The sequence below is a fragment of the Castor canadensis genome, chromosome 1 (assembly GCF_047511655.1).
Source record: "Castor canadensis chromosome 1, mCasCan1.hap1v2, whole genome shotgun sequence".
Lineage (NCBI taxonomy): Eukaryota > Metazoa > Chordata > Mammalia > Rodentia > Castoridae > Castor > Castor canadensis.
Window position 1 is genome coordinate 48,916,314 of NC_133386.1, and position 21,812 is coordinate 48,938,125.

At 39.2% G+C, this 21,812-nt stretch overlaps 1 pseudogene; it reads left to right on the forward strand.

The window, feature by feature from the left end:
- Positions 1 to 15,396: 15,396 nt before the first annotated feature.
- Positions 15,397 to 17,352, forward strand: LOC109677592 (NADH-ubiquinone oxidoreductase chain 5-like; annotated as a pseudogene).
- The last annotated feature ends 4,460 nt before the right edge of the window (positions 17,353 to 21,812 follow it).

The following is a 21,812-nucleotide window of genomic DNA, read 5'->3' on the forward strand; positions in this document are numbered from 1 at the left end:
TTGACTGGGAAACTATCAATATTTTCACTTTGAAATCTTAAAATACTCATAAATTTGCATCTTAGAAGTAAATAAATGCCTACTTAGATTGATCTTTTATTAAATGAATCCCTTTCACAAAGGACTACAAGGCAAAGAAAGTCTGTTGCTGATTCTTGTCCAAAGCTGGAAGTGACTTTCAAATGTAATGTACTTAGTGGTACTGATAGATAGTGAAAATGTTTTAGAGTGCCATCCTAAAACCCCAGGCTCACAAGATTATAGGTTTTGTTTTGAAGTTTTCTATACTGAGCTTTAAACTCAGTGCCTAGCACTTGCTAGGTGCTTTACTACTTGAGCCATGTCCCCAGCCCACAAGATTATAGTTTTAAAAACCCTGGTTATGGCCAGTGTGTTGGCTTACACCTGTAATTCCAGAAATCAGGAGGATTATGGTACTAGGCCAGCCCCAGGCAAAAAGTCAGGCCTATTGAAAAATAACCTAAAAGCAAAAAGTTCTGGAGATGTGGCTCAAGTGGTACAGTGCTTGCTAGGCAAGCCCTGAGTTCAAAGAGAGAAGAAAAAGGAAGAAAAGAAAAAATTTTAGTTGTTTTTCTCCCCCTCTTCCATGTATTTGCATCATTCTAAGACTATTTCAGATAGCAGTTCACACTACACTGCAGTGTTCCTGGACTTCACAATTCACCTCTTTATTCCTCTGCTACAGATTAAAGTTAAGAGACAGGGGCTTTCCTCCCAGGGACCAGGGTTTTGCTAGAGATTTATATTGGGGTGTTGGATCTGTAGCTGCTGCTTTCATAAGGCACTGACCCCCCTCTTGTTTGCAGACCTTCATCTGGTGTTGGATGCAATGAAATGGATAAGGGAACATGAGCCAGGGCCCCTCAGTGTCCCCATCAGGACTCTGTAGTATATAAAGTTCCTGGTATGGCTGGGAGAATGAGACACCTTGTGGGCTGCCTCTGCTCCCAGAATAGTGTCTTCCAGAGACACAGTCACATGAAAAGGAACCATGGTCATTGTGCAGATGAAGCAGATTTTTGCCTACTGACCTGATGTAAAATGTAATCAGAGCTTTCCTTTAATGGACTGAAAAATCCAAACCAATTAGAAAACTGTCTGACCCAAACCATAGTTCAGCTCAGACTAGGAGAGAGGCTATTGTCTTTAATGTACTTCACTTCTCCCCTGACACAAGCCTTGCTGCTTTTGAAAAGGTTAAAATTATGTCCATACAGCAAAACTATAAATGACCGGCCTTAAAAAGAGTAAGCATCAAAATGGTATCTTGAATCCTTACATTTGGCAGGATAAAAGAGCAGACACTGGAAGAGCATAGCTGCTGTAATGTCAAGCAAAAGATCTGGAGAAGTGGGGGAAAAGAAACTTTAATATACTAGCATTTATTAAATTGTAACGAGAGGAATTTGCCTTATTTAGGATATTACAAAAATCTGAATGTCCATGAGCAGAGGAGAGGAGTCTACTTTCCCAAAGGAGATGCATGGATATAATGGGACCATCTGTGAAGTCCACCTGACTCAGGTTCAGAAATCAAACAGAAGATCAATGTGCAAGAACAGAGACAATAGCTCAATGGTTCTTTCAAACATAGGATAAGACTGAGGAACCAAAATATTTCTTTCTTCAGCTGAATCATCCACTGTCCCTCTGGTTCTATGAAAGTCATGAGCAGACTAGTGAGAAAAACTAAACTATTGCTTCAAGACTTCATGGACCAGCATGGCTGGAGCAGAATAAGGGCAAGAATTCTAAGAAACAAGATGGGATTGTGATTGTGAAACTCAGAAAGCACTCAACAAAGGGCCTGAGATGTGCTTCCTGACTGACAACTATATTAGCTGCCTTTGGGACTGAGAGCCCTCCCTACTAGAAAGAAGCCCACAGAACAGGAATCCGACCTATTCACTGTTGTACTTCCAACATCTATCACAGTGCCCAGTACAAAGAAAGTGCTGAATGAATGATGAACAAATTATTTACCCTAATTACACTCCTGAGGCTGTTATGTGAGGTCAGAACATGAATTTATTAATTTACAACGTGCAATACACCTCTCTAATGCACTAATTGTGTCAGTTTGCTATCCAGGGCACTTCCTACCAGATATCAAGGTATTTTGGTAGCCTAATTAATCAACAGAAAACTGCTTAATAAGCATGGAATAAGGTCAAATACCGCTGGTAGTCTTAAGGGATATTACGCACAATCCTGTCTTCCTTACCCTGTCACTTTTACAGATCAGATGTTCCAGGTTAGTAAATTAGATCAATGCAGAAAATTGAACAAACACTCAAAAGAACTTGTTGGTTGCCTATCCAAGACCCATCTCTCTCCCTGTTCTATAGTCGCTGACTGACAGATTCCAGGGGGCTACCTGCTTCAGGGAGGCTGGGTCTAGGCAAGAAATCACAATTGATATGACCCAATCTCAGTAATCTCTTTCCCCTTGATTGGGAATATTGAGCCAGAAGCATGTGACACAATTTTGACTAATAAAATATTTTTAGACATATACTGGGGAGGGGCTGCTTCTAGGAAAATTGGCTTCACTCATACAGGTTTGCATGAGAAGCCAACTTTTCTGCTGCCTTTTTTTTTATGGTACTGAAACTTGAACTCAGAATCTTATACTTGCTAGGCAGCCACTCTAACACTTGAGCCATGTTTTCAGCCCTTTTTGCTTTAGTTATTTCTCACTAACAAAAAGTTATCGCACTTTTTGGTTGGAGCTGACCTTGGACTGTGATCTTCCTACCTATGCTTCCAGCATAGTTGGGATGACAGGCATGCACCATCACACCCAGCTTATTTGTTGAGATGGAGTTTTGCTGACTTTTGGCCCATACTGACCTTGAACTGTGATCCTCCTGATCTCCACCTCCTAAGTAGTGTGGATTATCGATATGAACCCCCATGTCCAACTCTGTGCTTTTCTACTTAATAAAGTTGTGTGTCAACAAGGCACAGAGTAATGTAGCTTTCTTCCTTCCATGCACGGGCAAGAATGGCAGAGCAGAAAAATGGAAAGAGTCTAGGTCCTTATTCACATTATTGAGCTGTTAATTAATCTACCTGGAAATGTCCTCTCAATGTTACATGAGATGATAAATTTGTTTTTTATGCAATTTTGTTTTATTAAGCTGCTTGGACTGCCATAGCAAAATACCACAGACTAGGTGGCTTAAACAAGATATTTATTTTATCACTGTTCCAGCAACTTAAAGTCCAAGATCAAGGTGTCAGCAGGCTTAATTTCTCATGAGACCACCCTCTTCATCTGGCAGACACAACTTTTGTGTATTGTTTTTGCATGGCCTTTTCTCTTTATGCAGGCAACCCTATCATATTGTTCTCTTCTTATAAGAACCTCTTCTTAATCTATTGGATGAAGACCCTACTCTTATGCCTTTATTTCACTTTAATTCCCTCCTTAAAAGCCCTCTTTCCAAAGTATCCAGATATCAAAATATCTCCTACTTCCTTAAAGGCCTGGAGTTCCAACATATGAATTTTAGGTGACATGTATCAACCTTATTTACAATAAGGTTGCCTCTTATTTATAATATTCCATTTATTTCTCCTTGTCACAATAATTCTGGTATATCTGTGTAAGCCTGTTTTCACAATGAGATGGGGTAGGCATCTATGAAAGTCTGTTTACAACAAGAAAACCATAGAAGAAAAAGAATTTTAAAGGATCATTGGTGGTGAAAAACCTAAGAAATAATTGATATTGATCCACTCCCTTCCTCAAAAAAAAAGTGTAAAGGACATCAGATCCTCAAGATTCAGCAGTGACAGTTCACAGACATTAAACCATTCAGTCTCCATCTGCTCTGTACCCATGCAAATCTTTCACTCTGGCCCTGTGCTCAAAATCACTCCATATCATTAACTCATGACACCACAAGGACTTCTTGAATAAGTGCATTAATTAATGTAAATGGATGTAATATGGACTGCTGTTACCTTTTTTTTCTATGGGAAAAAAGGCCAATTAACAATGAGCATTTAGGGCTGGCAGAGTGACTCAAGCAGTAAAAGCACCTGCCTGCCAAGTGTGAGGCCCTGAGTTCAAGCCCCAGTGCTGCCAAAAAAATAAAAAAGAGCATTTAAGTTAAATTCTATCAGATAAATATACTAATTTTATATCATAGACATTTGCATTTTCTACCTTGCAATTATCACCTACTAATAGTAATTTAATAAATAGTACCAAGGAGAGTAAACATTAAAGAAAATGGAGAACATTTTAATATAAGTCTAGTTTTATTTTTTCTAATTTTATTTTGTTTTTCAATAGTGACAAGTACTTTATAAAAGAGTATTAATCAAAGCCAGAAAATGATATTGAAAGATGATTGAATGGCTCTTGAATATTAGGTGACCAAAGGAAACAGCTATGTTATAGAAGTAGTGTTTGGGGAGGAGAATAAAGTACAGGTCAGGTGTTTTGAATACATGCCGTCAGTAATGGGAATAACATAATTGGGTAGAACCAAACAATTGGCTATGACTAGAATAGTACTGAGATTCCATGCATACCTCATCTCCTTGCTTTTTTTAAATTAGGATAACACTTAATCTTGTATTATCGGCCAAAAGATATAATTAGCCTTCTAAAGATAAAGCATCTATAGAGCAGGCACTGACCTTAAAGGTTACTGAAAGATGTCCTAGGAAGAATTGTTATTCTTGTTGTCTGGCTTGGTTTTTGTTTTTAAGAGAATGACTGTGGCTTGCATTCATGTACCAGTGATACTCCATATAAGAGTGGAGAGCCACCCTTAAGGAACTATTTTGTTTCTGGGAACAAAGATCCTAACAAACTCAGTTAAGTCTGAGTATTAGGAATATGCATGTAAGACAAAAGAAGTGTTGCAGATACAGTAATCAGAAATAGGAGCCAGACTAGGATCAAGGCTCATGCCTTGGGAAGAATAAACAAAGGTTGGGTCTTATTACGAGACTTCTCTGGAGATTGCAGCAGTGGTATGTCTTTGCTTCTGTGCTGCACAATTTATAGGGTACCATCTTCACCACATGCCCTGTTTTCCCATGACCTGGGAAAACTTGTAGTTATTCTCTCCACCTTGTCTCTGCTCATAAATAACTGTAGGACATGTAGTTTTATTTCATTCATGATCTGCTCCAGTCTATCCCTACCTCACTCCCTTCTACTTTCTCTTCCCATGGCTACTCCTTTATTCTCCTGGAATATTGAACCAAAAGTACCCAAGAGAGTCTACCTGATTGTCCCAGATCATCTTCCATGCATGGGTCACTGGCTCATACTTTGGCTGCCCTTGGCTCAGGTGGCCAAATTTGTACAAAATGTGACTGCCCAAGGTTCTTTCTTCCAAAGGACATGAAAAAGATGCCATTTCCTCAGGAGTATATGTCAGTCAGGAGGTGTGGTTGACCATACTAGTAAGACAACTAAATCAGGGCTGCTCTGTCAGAGTAGCTTCCTCTTTGGGTTTTGAAATCTACAGTGACTCAATAAATTGGATGGTTGTTTTGTATTTATAGTATATGGTCATTGTCTATACTTCTTTTAATTTAAAAGAAAGTATTAGTAGTTATGAGAGACAATTCCAGGTGTACTGGAGTGTTCTGAGGTGATTAGCCTCTTGAGTCAAACAACTACTACACAGAAATCCATACCAATCTTCCATCTTCTCCAACTTCCATGAAATAATCTTCCTTCTTTCTTTCCTTCCTTCCTTCCCTCCTTCCTTCCTTTATTTACTTGTTTATTTATTTACTTATATTTTATTTGAGATTTTGAGTCAAGGTCTCAATATATAACTTACTATGTAGTCCAGGCTGGCCTCAAACTCATGATCCTCCTGCCTCAGCCTCCCAGTTGCTAGAATTACAGGCATGAAGTGCCACGTCTGGCATAAATTCCCTTTAAAATCTGTGAATCATGACTATCCAGTTTATTGTTAATAACTTCTATAGGAGACATTTCAAAATAAATGGCAGTTATTATTTATTGTTTGTAATGAAGACTTCTCATCCCAGAAGGGCATTGTGAGGATCACTGTAAGATCTCATAAAATGCCTTCGGCTTGTCAATGGAAAGTACTATATATGGTAATAAAAAGAATAGCAATAATATTCTTGCACAACCCTGACACTGAGTTCATCTTGGTCTTAAAAATAAGTTCTACTTTAAGCCTTATGGGGATTACTGAATTCAATTTTTCCTGGGAATGCTTAAGATGATAAAAAAAATACTCATTATGAAAGCACTTTCTTTGTTTCCTGTTATGTTCACTATGTGTTGCTTTTAACTTTGGTGTATATTGAAGATTTGACTACTATTTGTCAATGTTCAATGGTACTAGTTAGAATATGAACTTTACAAAAATTTTAGGATGGCATAGAAAAAAATTTTTGATGAAACTTTTCAAATACGCTTACCCAAATTCACATGCATATACTCATGTTCATGCAGTTATATACACGTGAGAGAGAGACACAAAGACAGAGACAGAGAGGCAGAGAGAAATCAAGGAAGGAAATATGTACTAAAACTCTTAAGGATAAAATTAAAATCATATCTGTGTATGGATTGTGTTTATATTGCTTTACAAAGCATTTTTATTTTTTATTTATTTGTTTGTTGATGTAACCTCACTATGTAGTCCAGGCTAGCCTGAAACTCAGGATCTTTCTGCCTCAGACTTTCCAGGACTTGGATTACAGGTATGCACCCACCACATTTGGCCATACAAAGCACTTCTGTATATATTATTTCATTTTGTTCTCACTGGAAACCTTGGAACTAGTTGAAGAGATGGGGCTTGCCCTGGAGACTATACGATTTAAAGGCAATCAAATATTCTAGAGGACAGAAGGGTTGGGGTGGGGAAACAGGTGTATCAACAGTTTTATGCTTGACACAAAGGAAAACACATACATACAGACAGGGAAGCCCAGAAAGCCAGTAATCCTGGAAACCAATGGAGACATCAGGTCCCAATGTAGATTTCCAGTTGCTTTTCCTTTCACTTTAGCAATGCCTAGGTTAAGGTAAAAAGAAGGATGCTTTGTAAAGCAGTGAGATTCGAAGGAAGGTGAATCACCTGGATCATTCCTTTCTAAGTAATCTTCAGGAGCCAGCAAAGAGCAAGAAAGTTAATCAAGCCATGAGCTAAAAAAGTAAGGCAGGCTGAGGAGGCCAGGAGTGAAGGGTGATGAAATCTGAGATTCATGCAAGGGTTCACTGTGATCAATTCTCCATGACTTTAAGCCTGACTCACACATTTGATGTGCAATTAGCTCTGTATAAATAAACAAGCTCTTTTGTACAAATAACAACACAGAATCAAGTAAATGCCCCCAAGAGAAGTTGGCCTTGGCTGGCCTCTGCAGATACCCATATCAATCCTTGCCTCTTGTGGTATGATTACACTTCTCTAGCTTTTTTTGAATTTTCGCTTTTCAGAAATTTCAGGTTGCCGCAGCTGTAGCAGCCTAGCAACATTCTCCCTATAGAAAACATCACTTTGTCATTCTGCCATTTCTAAATCCAATTTAGAATTGCTTTTCTGGTTTTTACAATTCTTCATCTGTTTGCTCCGCCTTCCCTTTCCAAATTCATTTCTCCTTATCTTCATCAATCTGTCACCTTCAACTCCACCCCCTCACTCCACTTCTTGGCTTTTCAGGCAGTTACTGTGTGAATTAGAAGATTGAAAATCTCATTTATCACTTGTGAGAAGTCTCACAGGAACATATTGCAAAGCCTCCCTCACAACCTCCAGAGGGGAAGACAGAGCATAGCAAGACAACTAAAATGAACCTCTAAAGAGAGAATATCCCTAAAAGAGAGCACAGTAATACAATAATACTGATGTGCTTTCTTTAAAAATGAAGCAAAACCCACACTACAACTTTCCCATTTTAAATGAGCTATTATCAAAGCACTCAGTTCTGGAGAAATTCCATAAATTGCTAAGTTCTCTTTTAAAAAAAAAGTAAAACCCATGATTTTCAAAGCACTACACCAAGCCCCAGTGGAAAATGTTGCAAAGACAAAGCAGCACTGACACTGTCTAGTACATATTACACCTCCGAGAAGAACTGGCAATTCAAACATCTGTTGTAAGGTACAGCTCATCGTCAGAACTGGGATCTTAAGTCAGACTCCTTTCCATGGGCCTGACAGATGAATTCCTAAAGGCCTCAGGTTACATTCAAGTGGTTCCAACAACCACCTCCTCCTTAGAGAACATTGCTCTCCCCCAGGCAACAAAACTGAGATAATGGTGGAGGGTGTACAATAACATAAATTGGGAATCTAGGCTCAAAATCTAACAGTTCCCTGCTGGCAGGAACACCAGACAGTCTTGACAATGCTGTACACATACTCCCAATGACAACAGGCAATGATATGCAAACCCTCCAGAAAGGAAGACAACCAAGTGCTTTGTTTGAACTGCCTTGTAGCTGGTTGGAGATGGAACCCCAAGTTCAGTAGAAAACTACCTGACACCATGTTAAGATCTTTACTGATTATCAAGAAGGGTCTTTTGTCTTCAGAATGAACTGACAAATAAGTCCCATAACTGTAACCTTCTATGTCAGAGTCCTGTGAATAGATATGCTCTGCTAGCAGGCTTCCATTTTACTCTATACCGGGAAAGAGATGAAACTTCTTAGAGAGAGAACGAGAATGAGAGTGAAAAGAAAACAGAAAGCTCCTACAGCTTCACCAAGTCACACAGGCTGGGGCAGGGTCGGGGAGTCCCCCACTTACAGATAGTGATTGACATGGACTATGGATTAAACTATGCCCGTACAGACATCAGAAGTTTCTAGGTCATTCTGTGGACTCTATTTGGTCTTCTCTCTTCATGGTCTTTTCTTATACTATGATTTTTCAGTTTTGCTTTTTGTTCTAAGTTGGCCCAAGATTTAGATTACTAAGTGTATAAGGGTGTAATTATACAAATGAATTTTATTTCAATTTACTTTTATATATGAAATTTAGTGTAGGGCAAAATATGTGTGCATCATCTTCGAATGAAGCTATGAAGAATATCTTCTAGTGAGCAGTCTGCTTCCTGTAGTGTTGTGGCCTCTGATATTACAATAGAAAGTAATCCATTCCTGCTTTCATTAAAATGTATTCATAGTCTTGGCAATACCCTTTTTGCAGTGTGTAAGGTGCCAATATTCTTATCCCTCATCCTATCAAAATAAACTTGAAACATGTCCTTCTGAAAAGGTTGCATGCTATTCTACCTGCCTGTTTTCTAGTGATGTATCTGTCCTCTCCAGCACATTTTTCTCTCGACAACTGCTATTCAGATTCACATTTGGCTTTCTATTACATTTTCCCAGTTCTAACATTTTCATTTGCTTTCTTTCCACTCTCATTTCTCTGATAATTCTTTGGAAGCAATGAGATTCTACTGTTGTTAATGCATTTTCTTTTCCCCTCTAAAGATTGGGAGAGTGGAACTGAAATATTTGAAAATAACTAGTTTCGTAATTGTCAAAAAGGGGGTAATCAATGCAAGCTAGCTCAGGAGTCCTCCCTCCCAACTAGTTTTAGTAGATCACATAAAATATGGGTGGAGACCCAAAATCCAGCTGTGCTTAGTTTTTTTTACTTGGGGGGATATTTTTTGAGCTAAAACCACATTAGTTTTCCCAGTGATAAATTTATTTTGAAGCAACTTCATCCAGAAAGACAATGACCTGATAAATCACTTTGGGGAATAATATTACTAACTCATTTTTACAATTGACTATGAAGTTCTTAATGGGTTTCTGTCAATGTTACAGAAACAAAATTCCAGGAACAGAAATAGTTTAATTAGATTACTAAAAGAGCTTTCATTTTTTAAAACTGAAAAAAAAAAAAAGTGAAATTGACACCTTCTCTAAGTGGTATTTCCATTTAAGTATGTAAGTGTGAGAAAGCTCTTCTGGCATAGGCCCTAACTGTTGCTGACCTTTTTGTTATCTGAAGCAGTGGATAAAAAACCTGCTTTGGTATAGTTGAGTAGCATTGATTAAAAAAAAAAAAAAAGAAAGAAAGAAAAGAAAAAGAAAATGTGTTTAATGCTAAAATTTACAATGGTTGCCTTCCTCTTAAGAAAAAGGTATATTTGTAAAATGTGCAAGCAGAACCCAGCCTGGACCCTGAGGGAAAGGAATTTGAACACAGGGAAAGCCGTAGCTGCTCTGCACTGTGTCAGGAGCCTCTGAGCAAGCTGAAAGCCGCCAGTTGGAAGTAGCAGGCTGAGGGTGACCTCGGCTGGGAGAAATGAGAAGAGCCTCTGAGCCGAGAGTTGTGATGAGATTGCTTATAAAAATAGCACCACTTTTGCTGAAAGAAGGAAGGGCAGGGCTATTTGGACAGCAGTGGACAGACAAGTCAAGCAACTGCTTAAAAATTCAAATCCCCAGTCCCACCTCCAGAGTCTTGGGGCCTCTGAATCTTTATTTTAACCCACTAGCAGAGGGGATTTGATACAGTTCTTCCAGAAACCATGCCTTAAATATCCCTGGTTTGAGGTGCCAGCGTGTGACTATAAACACAAAGATCTATAACAACTATGCTCGTGAATGGGATTACCTGTTTCTACTTTGTGATTTGGCTTCAATTCCACCCTTTTTAAAAATCTTATTTAATTACCTCGGGCCAATAGCATATATCTTTTGGCAGTATGATATATCCTGGTCCAAGGATTTCCAATACTGGCCTGGGACTTACAGGAGATAAGACCATGTTAGACCAGAGCAGTTCTCATGAATCTTAAAACAAACCTTTCCCATTATGAAAAAAGTTTCTGGACAAAGATGCTGCTGATCAAGTGGTCATCAGAGCTCTGACTATATCAAGACCAGCCCACCAGCCTACCAGCCTGCTCCCATTATCTGTCTTCTAAGGGCCTTACCAGGATAAACTGCTTAAGCATAACAAAAAGCAGGAGTTGGGGGGACAGGGGAGTGGCTCAAGTGGTAGAGCATGTGCCTAGCAATAGCAAGGCCCTGAGTTCAAACTCCAGTACTGCCAAAATAATTATTTCTGGCTTTCCCATGATATTAAATTAGTTAGGGCTATTTAAGACACTTCCATGTTCTGATATTTAGACCTCTTATCAGGTGATCTAAATACATTCCTCATTTTAAAAGAAACTACTCTGTTTACTGTTGCAGCCATTGTTTATACTGTTGCCTTCATTCTTCAAAATAAAACCCACATGCAGAGAAATATCCACCTTCTGTTTCTCTGGTTTATCTACCTAGAAATAAAATAATCCTACCTATAATTAAGCCTACACTATGGTGAAACTGCCTGGTGGCCACTCTTTGAAATAACTGCAGCAGGCATTGAAAGTCGCTGTTGTTCTTTAAAGGACCAGGTGTACATGCAGCCATTTCTCACATGGCTTCTGCCACTGGGACTGTGTATCCTGGTAGTTCTTTACTAGCGTCCTTTTACTCTGCTCTGTTGTGGAGCCCAAAGTGTCTGTCCAACAATGAGTTGCACCACAGTTTAAAAGTATCATCTTGGGATATACATTTTTGTGATCATAAGGAGGATTTGAGAGGCACAGGATTCAGTATCTGCTAGAGACAAGTTCAGTAAGCCTAGGGTGAAAAATTGAGAGGAAGGGAGGGGTGGGAGGAGAGAGGAAGGAAGGAAGGAAGGAAGGAAGGAAGGAAGGAAGGAGGAAGGGAAGTAAGGAAGAAAGGAAAGAAGGAGGGAAGGAAGGAAGGAAGGAAGGGAAGAACAGGGGAGTTACTTTAGCTATATGCACTGGTTTGACAACATTTCTTAGAGCTGCTCTTGACAGGAGTTGCAGATTTTGTTCAAAAAACACAGTACTACTGCCTTCCAAAAAATTCACATTCTGCTATTGTTGTTTGCAGGTCAAAGTTACAGTCAGTTTTGAAAGAATCAGCTATCAATTTAATAAGTAGCAAAGAAACTTAGAAGGCTTTATGGAAAAGAAAGTTCTCTTTTAGACAGCCTGCAAACATGTACTGACTTTATACCACCAATTACATGGTAATATTTGAGATACTCAAGAAGATCATTAACATTTAGCACTGCTTTCAGAAATGCAAGTTACAACAGTACTTTTCTTAAAAGTTCTACAGTGAATCATCAGTAAATTGTCACATAATTTCTAAATGTTTAACACACTGGACCTTAGATATATGCAAGCATTAGAAATTCCGGGATGTGATCTCTTTTGGCCTTTGGTGTTTCTCCACTGATGGCTTCTGCTGTATCTCCCTTGAGCATCCACACACCAGACAGGAATGGGATAGATGAGGTAGTGGGTGGGTGGACAGAGGAGTAGTATGATAATAAGAGGAATGAGACTGGGAAGGAATTAATGTTTTTCCTCCTGGTATCAGAGAGATGGATGTACACACAACTTCATAAGTTTCTTATGGTTGCCATAGATACAGAACCCATGCTGATAGTCCCTTTCATCCTCAAATTCTTTCCTTAAGCACGGGCAGGCAAAATAATAATGTCAATGCCAACCCCATGTGCTGAACACTGGCTAGGAAAAAACTGAATGGCATTAACTGTAAAGGTGAAGTGGCCTGAAAGATGGAACAAGGAGTTAAGAAATGTCAATACCATCTCCCAGCACCAAGGTGTCAGGGTTGCAGCACTGGAAGCAGCAGCACCTATTCCAGAGGCCAGAGAAGAACTATACCCTGGGAGAACAGCGGGAGAGGGAATTTAAGGCAACAAGATAAAGGAGGTTAAAGAAAAACAGCTATCAGTTAGGGTACTGCTACACAAATGCTGTCACCCCAAACTTTCAGGGGCTCTCTTCCCACCCAGGTTAAGAGTCTCTCGCAGGTGTTCTTCACGTGTTGTGGTTTTTCTCCATAGTTCATAAAACCAAGCTTCCTTCATCTTCTGGTTCACCATCCCCTAAAGCTACAGACTCCTTTTCATTTAGACAGGGTAAGAGAGCAGGTGAAACATAGATGCTTTTTTTTAAATTCCATCCGTTTCATATCTTACATCCACTTTGAATTGATGCTGGTACAAGGTGAGAAACAGGGCTCTTGTTTCAGTCTTCTACAGGTGGAAATCTAGTTTTCCCAGCACCATTTGTTGAAAAGGCTATCTTTTTTTGAATGCATATTTTAGGCCCCTTTCTCAAATTAGATGGCTGTAATTGTGTGGGTTTGTTTCAGGGTCTTCTATTCCACTGGTCTTCATGTCTGTTTTGTGCCAAGTATCATGTTGTTTTTATTTTGGCTCTGTGGTATAGTTTGAAGTCAGGTATTGTGATACCTCCAGCATTGCTCTTTTTACTCAGGATTGCTTTGACTATTGGAGATCTTTTGTGTTTCCAAATGAACTTCATGATTGACTTCTATCTTGGTGAAGAATGTCATTGGAATTTTAATAAGGATTACATTAAACATACAGGCTGCTTTCGGTAATATAGTCATTTTCACAATATTGATTCGGCCAATCCATGAACATAAGATGTCCTTCCATGCAAATCAAAATGACATTGAAATTCCACCTCATCCAAGTCAAAATGGCTATCATCAATAACACAAACAACAACAAACGGTGGCAAGGATGTGGAGAAAAAGGAACGCTTCTATACTGTTGGTGGGAATGTAAATTAGTGCAGCAACTATGGAAAGCAATGTGGTGGTTCCTCAAAAAACTAAAAATAGAACTGCCATATGATCCAGCAATACCACTCCTGGGCACATATCAAAATTATATGATAGAGACACCTGCACACCATGTTTATTGCAGCACTATTTATAATAGCTAATCTTGGAAACAGCCCAGATGCCCCACAACTGATGAATGAATTCAGAAAATGTGATATATATATACACAATGGAGTTTTATTTAGCCTTAAAGAAGAATGAAAGTATGTTGTTTGCAGGTGACTGGATGGAACTGGAGAACATCATGTTAAGCAAAGTAAGCCAGGCTCAAAAAGTCAAAGCTTACATGTTTTCCTTCATATGTATAGCTAGACCTATAAGTTAAATGTATAGAAATACATATACAATCATATATATATAGTGAGAGAGAAGGAGGCCTCCTTTCCCTGTATACTGCCCCTCCACCTCCACAAGTTTACTCAGGTGGGTCTACATGGCCAAGTTTATAACATTTGTCTTCTTCATGGGTCATGGTTACTAAACCCTGGGCTGAACACTGTACCAAAATTAGCCAGTAAGAGTCTCTTCACAGATACCACAGGAAGGAGTTAGAGCTTAAGTTTTATAAATCACTCTGAAGTTCTCTTAATAACAATTTACTAAAATAAACTCTCTTGTCTAAGCTCCTATTACTTATGGCAAAGAAGCTCTAACTAGCTGGGCATCTGTGGCTCACACCTGTAATCCTAGCTACGTGGCAGGCTGAGATCAGGAGGACTGAGGTTCAAGGCCAGCCTGGGCAAATAGTTAGTGAGACCTGTTCTCTAAAGCAACCAGAGCAAAATGTATTGGAGGGGTAGCTCAAGTGGTAGAGTGCCTACTTTACAAGCACTAAACCCTTTACATATCTACCCACCCTTAAACCTCGCATTTTAATCCTTTATTATATACGTTCAATGTATTAATGTGCCATCTGAGTATCTCGTAAATTAAATCACGCAACACACAATCCAACTCCTCACTCCCTCCCACATACTAATAAGATACCTGAAATAACCAACCATATAAAAGAAAAGAACTAACATAAAATACAAAAGTTAATGTAGCTTATATATCAAAGCAAGGCACTGAAAATGCCTAGATGGATTGCATAATCCCATAAACAAATAGAGGTTTGGTCCTGGCCTTTTTATTAGTTTTCAGTGAAATTACACATGCTTAGCAAACACAAACTATGAATGAGTACATAGCTGAACCATACTCCTAACCTGAAGCCTGCAAACAATACTCCCACTAATAGCCCTGTGAGGACTTACAGCAAGCTTAACCAACCTTGCATTACCCCCAACAATCAACCTGATCGGAGAACTAATAATTATCACCTCCTCATTTTCATGATCCAACTTCACCATCCTCCTTATAGGAACTAACACACTAATCACAGCCTTATATACCCTATATATACTAACCACAACTCAGCGAGGCAAACCTACCTATCACATAAATAACATCCATCCATCATTCACACGAGGAAACTCCCTAGTTTTCCTCCACCTACTCCCCCTACTCCTACTATCTTTAAATCCAAAGATCATTCTCGGCACAATATTCTGTAAATATAGTTTAACAAAAACACTAGATTGTGAATCTAGAATCAGAAAGTAAAACTTTCTTATTTACCAAGAAAGTACGCAAGAACTGCTAACTCATGCCACCATACCTAAAAATATGGCTTTCTTACTTTTAAAGGATAGTAGTTATCCATTGGTCTTAGGAACCAAAAAATTGGTGCAACTCCAAATAAAAGTAATAAACGTATTAACCTCATCCATAATCATAACATTTATCATCCTCATATACCCCATCCTAATGTCACTAACAGACTTTTACAAAAACAAAAACTATCCTGAATACACCAAAACCTCAGTAAAACTAGCATTCATCACTAGCACAATCCCCATGATCATATTCATTCACCTAGGCAACGAAACCATCGTATCCAACTGACACTGACTCACCATCCACACTACAAAACTTTCACTCAGTCTCAAACTAGACTATTTTTCATTACTATTCGTACCAGTAGCCCTATTCGTAACATGATCAATCATAGAATTCTCCCTATGATACATACACTACGACCCCAACATCAACCAATTCCTTAAATACCTACTATGCTTCCTTATCACCATACTAATCCTAGTTACAGCAAATAACCTATTCCAACTATTCATCGTGTGAGAGGGAGTAGGAATCATATCATTCCTCCTCATTGGATGATGATATGGACATACTGACACTAACACCTCAGCACTACAAGCAATCCCATACAACCGAATCAGAGACATTGGATTCATCCTATCAATAGCATGATTCTTAATTTACTCCAACTCATGAGACCTTCAACAACTATTCATGGACCCTAAAATAACAACAATCCCCCTACTAGGCCTACTACTAGCCACTACTGGAAAATCAGCCCAATTCGGACTCCACCCATGACTTCCCTCAGCCATAGAAGGCCCCACACCAGTATCAGCCCTACTCCACTCAAGCACAATAGTCGTAGCAGGAATCTTCCTCCTAATCTGATTCCATCCCCTCCTAGAATCCAACCAACTAATCATATCAACTATACTCTGCCTAGGGGCTATCACAACCTCTTCACAGCAATTTGTGCTTTAACACAAAATGACATCAAAAAAATCATCACATTCTCAACTTCCAGCCAGCTAGGCTAATGATAGTTACCCTCGGAATTAACCAGCCCTACTTATCATTCCTCCACATCTGCAACCATGCATTCTTCAAAGCAATATTATTCATATGCTCAGGATCCATCATCCACAGCCTCAATGACAAACAAGACATCTGCAAAATAGGTGGATTAGCCAAAGCAATACCATTCACAACTTCCTCTCTAACAGTAGGAAGCCTAGCACTTACAGGCATACCCTTCCTAACAGGATTTTACTCAAAAGACCTTATCATTGAATCTGCCAACATGTCGTACATCAATGCCTGAGCCCTACTAATTACACTCATTGCAACCTCCCTTACAGCTGTATACAGCACACGAATCATTTTCTTTGCCCTCCTAGGACAATCCCGATTCTACCCACTCACCAACATCAATGAAAACAACCCACAACTTACAAATTCTATTAAACAATTACTCGTAGGAAGCATTTTTGCTGGGTTTATTATCTCAAATAACATCACCCCCATAAACAAACCCACATTAACTATACCCCTATACCTAAAATTAATAGCCTTAGGAGTCACTATCCTAGGATTCACTATCGCAATAGAACTAAACAACATAACCTACAACCTAAAACTAAACCTAAACTCCAACACCAAATCATTTTCTACAATACTTGGATTTTTCCCAACCATCATACACTGTACTTCACCTAAAAATACACTAACACTCAGTCAAAAAGCAGCATCAACCCTTCTAGACATAATCTGAATAGAAAAAAACCACACCCAAATTGATAGCTAACATGCAGATTAAAGCCTCTGTCACTGTATCCAACCAAAAAGGAATAATCAAACTATACTTTCTATCCTTCCTACTATCAATAGCCTTAGCACTAACAATTATCATCTAATGACCACGGATAATCTCAAGAACAATAAAAATACTTACAAACAAAGACCAACCAGCCAACACCATTAATCAACTTCCATAACTATAAACAGCCGCAACACCCATAACATCTTTATTGACATACTCAACCCCCTCACCACTATAAATAACCCAATCACTTGTATTATAAACACCCCCAATACATCCACCTCATCATTCTTCACCAATAATACCAAAAAAATCAACTCAACAAACAAACCACCTCAAATAACCACATTAGAACCCCACGTCTCAGGATAATCTTCAATAGACATAGCCATAGTATAACCAAACACCACTATCATCCCACCTAAATAAACCAAAAACACCATCAACCCCCAAAAAGAACCACCAAAACTTAAAATTAGCCCACAACCAACCCCACCACTAACAACCAACCCAAAACCACCATAAATAGGAGAAGGCTTAGAAGAAAACCCCACAAAGCCCAACATAAACATAACAGTCAACAAATACATAGAATAAGTCATAATTTCCACATGGACTCAAACCAAGACTAATGACATGAAAAATCATCGTTGTAATTCAACTACAGAAACTCTTAATGACAAACATCCGAAAAACACACCCATTAATAAAAATTATTAACCACTCATTCATTGAACTCCCAACACCATCCAATATCTCAGCATGATGAAACTTTGGATCCCTACTAGGAATTTGCTTAATCCTACAAATCGCAACAGGACTATTTCTAGCATTACACTACACATCGGACACCACAACAGCATTCTCTTCAGTTGCACATATCTGCCGAGATGTAAACTACGGTTGAATCATCCAATACCTCCATGCCAACGGAGCTTCCATATTCTTTATTTGCCTATTCATACACGTAGGACGAGGAATTTACTATGGATCATACACCTTCATAGAAACATGAAATGTAGGCATCATCTTACTATTCACAGTTATAGCCACCGCCTTTATAGGATATGTCCTCCCATGAGGACAAATATCATTCTGAAGAGCCACAGTAATCACAAACCTACTCTCAGCAATCCCGTATACCAGGTCCGATCTAGTAGAATGAATTTGAGGCAGCTTCTCTGTAGATAAAGCCACCCTAACCTGATTCTTCGCATTCCACTTTATCCTACCCTTTATTATCGCAGCACTAGCAATAGTCTACCTCCTATTCCTACATGAAACAGGATCAAACAATCCATCAGGAATCAATTCAGACTCCGACAAAATCCCATTCCACCCATACTTTACTATCAAAGACTCCTTCGGATTCCTACTTCTATTTGCCCTTCTCCTAGTACTAGTACTATTCTCACCAGACCTGTTAGGAGACCCAGACAACTACACACCAGCCAACCCCCTAAACACACCACCACATATCAAACCAGAATGATGCTTCCTATTTGCATACGCAATCCTACGATCCATTCCCAACAAACTCGGCGGAGTTGTAGCCCAAGTACTGTCAATCCTAATCCTAGCGGCCTTCCCGCTCCTCCACACAACAAAACAACGAAGCCTAATATTCCGCCCAATCAGCCAATGCCTATTCTGAGCACTAACTGCAGACCTCCTCACCCTAACATGAATCGGTGGACAACCTGTTGAACCCCCATTCATCATCATCGGTCAAATAGCATCAATCCTCTACTTTTTCATTATTCTTGTCCTCATACCCACTGCCAGCCTAATTGAAAACAAAATACTTAAATGAAGAGTCCTCATAGTATAAATTATTACTTTGGTCTTGTAAACCAACAATGGGGAAATATCCCCTTAGGACATCAGGGAGGAAACAAAGTCCCACCATCAGCACCCAAAGCTGATATTCTCACAATTAAACTACCCCCTGAACTCAATTTTACACCACTTAAACCCCCAATGGTACATTAACATGTACGTATTACAATAACCTATGTATATCGTGCATTAGGTTACATACCACATTAATAATGCTTGAGTACTTTAAATGCTAATCATACATAGTACATAACTGCATAATTATACATAACAATCTCCCAGGACAAGCATATAAGCAAGGACATTCATAACAATCAGACTATAGCACATATAATGCTAAACAACATGAAATTAATAGTCAACACAGATATTCATAACCAAAGCCTACCTACAGACGGACATAAAACATCACTCTATTGGCCGTACATTAGTGCATTAAGTCAAAAAAATTCTCTTCAAAATGGATATCCCCTACCATAATATGGTCTCTTAACCTACCATCCTCCGTGAAACCAGCAACCCGCTCGGGAAGTATCCCTCTTCTCGCTCCGGGCCCATTAAACTTGGGGGTTTCTATAGTGAAACTATACCTGGCATCTGGTTCTTACTTCAGGGCCATGGTACACACATACGCATACACGTATACACGTATACACGTATCTATGGGCAAACCCCCTCTACCCCCCACATGACTAACTCTTGCCAAACCCCAAAAACAAGAAACATGTTCTACCATGTTTGTTTTTGTACCAAAAACAAAACAAAACAAAAAAAGAAGCTGAAACTATTAAAAAGTGCTTAAGGAAAGTATTACTTGAGTAAAGTCAACCACCAGGTAGATGAGGACCAAGGTAGAATGGGATGCTGGTGCTGATGGGCTCTTAGCAGATTCCCATAAGCTTAGATCCATGGCAGGCTAACAGCTTGTTCCTGAGGCCCCTGTAAATACAGGACCTGATGATGCAGCATCATAGGGGAGAATATTGCTCTATACAGCTCGTCTAGAGGTGATCAGGCTATGAGAATTGATACAGTCTTCCAAATTCACAAATGACTAATTTGTGAACAAGAATACCAACTTTTTATTTTACTAACTAGTAAGGAACAATGGAATGCAAACACAGTAATGATAGGATTCAACCTTTAAAAAAATTCTCTCCCAATTTAAAGAAAAATTTTAAATATAACATGTGTTTTTTCTTCTTTGCCCTCAACAACTATCATTAACCCAGTCAGGTATTTCTGGCTTACATCTCTACCTACCAAAATTCTACCAATATTTCAAAACCCATTTCAAAAGCCATCATAATCATCACTTCAATTCTCTTTCTCCCCTCCCCATTTTACTTTGTGACTCTCTTTAAACACATGGTCCAATTATTTTATAATTGTTTACAAATGTTCATATTTGCAACACTCAGAATCTTCGCCAGACACAATTTTTATTAATGCAGTCTGAAATTGCATTCACTTGTCTGATAGCTACTTTATATTTTCATCTCATACCGAGGTCTGTGGTCAATTTAAATCCTTAATGTCTTAATTCCCGAGAATGTAACCCAGGGCATGTGAGGACCTCATTGGTAGGCTGGTGAAGAAGTGAAGGGGAGGGAACAAGTGGCAGTGAGCAGAGGAGCCCACCACTGGCAATAGCAACAGTGGTTTGACATCTGCTCAGTGGTTTGTGAAAGAGTTAACACTTTATATGGTGCTATCCTTTACCCCTCCATTAACTTTTCTTGCTTTACAATTTGCATAAATAGAGAATTGCTTTTTTTTGTTTAAAAAGCAAGCAAATACTGGATTAGGGTGATTCTGGACTGGCACAATAGCTGGAATCACTTGGAAATTCTGTGGCTTAAGACCCACAAGAGTTGGATGAAAATGTGGTATGGGGAATAAGTTCTGAGACTGGACCACTGGGTAAAGTGGCTAAAGGCAGAATGGGCTTTTTAGGTCCCAGAAGACAGAAAGTTACATAGGAGAATCTCTGGCTTCAGAGCAGACAGACCCAGGATTTTGTCCTGGCTTTACCATTTGCCAAGAGGCAGACTTGACACAAGTGGCTTTGCTTCTTCCTGTTATGTTACCTCTAAAATGAGTGGAAATGTTCATGCTTTTTGAAGGAATCTTCCCTGAAGGTTTCGAAAATATACACTTGGCCCACAGTAGACCTAAACGTACATTAATTTCCATCAGATGCAAGGGCTTGCTGGGTGTATGTCTATGAGCCTCTGTTGGATTTCAAGCAGAACCATGCCTAGTAGAGGGCCCAGGTTGACAGTCAAGTATATAGTCTAAAGCAGCAGGGGTTAGAAACCCAAATAGAAAATTTAGGATAATGGGGTGAATCGACGCATCAGCTGTGGAATCATAAATACAGCTCCAATAACAAGTTTCGGCACCTTTGATATGTAATTGCTCTGTTGCATCTGACACCATAAACCTTTCCAATTGTGTTGGCTTCCCTTTTCCTGGCACCACACTGTCCTGTAGCCTCCTCCTTTTCTGCTGCTCCTGCACAATTGTCTCCCGTGGGGACTTCCTCACCTCCTCTTATAAATGCTTGTGCTTGCAGTTCTGCCCCAAGCCTCTTCTCTTTTCACTCCACACATTTTTTCAGAGATCCCATCCACACAGCTTTGAATGGTTTTCAACTATTTGCTCCTGACTCCCAGGACTTTATCTCCATTAAAGACTCACAACTCAAAACCGTTCTGGAACCTTGAGATTAACTCTCATTGGAACCACAGTTATTCCTTTACCCTTCTGCCTGCCACTT